This window comes from Piliocolobus tephrosceles, chromosome 14, assembly GCF_002776525.5.
Source record: "Piliocolobus tephrosceles isolate RC106 chromosome 14, ASM277652v3, whole genome shotgun sequence".
Lineage (NCBI taxonomy): Eukaryota > Metazoa > Chordata > Mammalia > Primates > Cercopithecidae > Piliocolobus > Piliocolobus tephrosceles.
Genome location: NC_045447.1, coordinates 97,427,318 through 97,429,055, shown reverse-complemented (window position 1 = coordinate 97,429,055; position 1,738 = coordinate 97,427,318). Strand labels below are relative to the sequence as shown.

General features: G+C 42.3%; 1 pseudogene; it reads left to right on the top strand.

Moving 5' to 3' along the window:
• Positions 1–723: 723 nt before the first annotated feature.
• Positions 724–920, top strand: LOC111543441 (annotated as a pseudogene).
• Positions 921–1,738: the final 818 nt, after the last annotated feature.

Sequence of the window (1,738 nt, the reverse complement as noted above, 5' to 3'; positions counted from 1 at the left end):
CTTGGGGTGTTGATCTCCAGGTCCACCCAGTGAGGTCTAGATCCTTGGAGAGTTCCTCATCTCTCCTCTGGGATGCCAGCTTTCTGCACTAGGCCGCTTCCACGTTATATGGGTGCTCTTGGGCCTGGGGGATGCACGTCTGGCAGAATTGCCCCTGCGTAAGTAAATGTCCCTAGAGATTCTGGGTGACTTGGTTTACTTCCAGCAGTGTCTTCTTGGGTATAAATTTGTCCTGTAGGGGGCGCCAAATTCCAACCTTTCCCTGGTTAGCCCTCTTCACTCTCAGGTTCCTGAGAGTCCCCACAGGTCTCTGAGTCCCTGGTACTTGGAAGATGTGCCTCTGGGTGGGCACCTTCCTCTGCAGCCCCTCTTTCCAGAGCTTTGACTTTCTGGTAGGAGAAAGGTTGGGAAAGTCCGTGGAGTTCATTCTGTCTTGGAGACAACATGGCTCACCCCTTTGGCTTCTTCATCTCCGTTTGGCTTCACCTCCATTTTCCAATACCTCCCAGGCAAGTTGTAGCTCCTATACAAGCAGGATTGGACTATTGGCATCTCACTAGAAATTTTGTCCTTGTAAACCATACACTAACATACACAAGGAGGCATTTCTCTTCACAGAGTCTCAAGGTTTTCCCAGCAGAACATCACTATATAATTATGATTAGTTGTTTGGTCTCCAATACTTTCTACATTAGTGAATGCACACATGAAACTTACCAGGCAGACTTTGTGCAGTGGCAATATAGTAGCCAGTGAGGTTTGTCTGAGGGGCGATTATTGATAATTGAAAACTATTCCCAGTACCTCACCAGGATGATTTGACATACCTTTGACACTGGCAATTTTTGACTTAGCAAAATAGTCTTTGGCAATTTTTGACTTGGCAAAATAGGAGAATCTGAAGACTCCTGATTCATGTCTTTACATTCTCTTCCTCAACAAGCTTCTTAATAGGTATTTTCTTCCAAAATTGTTGGGTATTGTTTTTTTATTTTTTTTTTTATTTTTGTTTTGAGACGGAGTCTTGCTCTGTTGCCCAGGCTGGAGTGCAGTTGTGTGATCTTGGCTCATTGCAACCTCCACCTCTATGGAAACCGAGCAAAAAAAAAAAAAAAAAAAAATTACTAGACAATATAACTCCTTATTCCAGGTGTTGAAAGCTTTAAAAACTAAAAATTTCTTTTATTGAGGTATAAATTATATAAACACACACCTAAAGGTTAAAACTCAATGAAAATCTATATGTGGATGTAGCCCTGTAACCACTACTCAGATCATGACATAGCACCTTTCTAGGCCTCCAATGGGCTGCCTTATGCCCTCTCTCCAAGCTGATACCAATTATCAAATAATTGATACCAAAAAATTGCCACTATTCTGATCTATAGCAGATGAATTTTTGTCTGTTTTGGGGAAATATGCAAATGAAATCTTTAGAGATTACTGTCTTTTGATCAACATTACATCATCCTTGTTGCTGTGAGTTGCAATGGTTTCTTCATTTTTTTTTTTTTTGAGATGCAGTCTTGTTCTGTCACCCAGGCTGGAGTGCAATGGCATGATCTCAGCTCACTGCAACTTCCGCCTCCTGGGTTCAAGAAATTCTCTTGCCTCAACCTTCCAAGCAGTTGGGATTTTAAGCATGCACCACCATGCCTGGCTAATTTTTGTATTTTTAGTGGAGATGGGGGTTTCACCATGTTGGCCAGGCTGGTCTTGACCTTCTGACTTCAAGTGA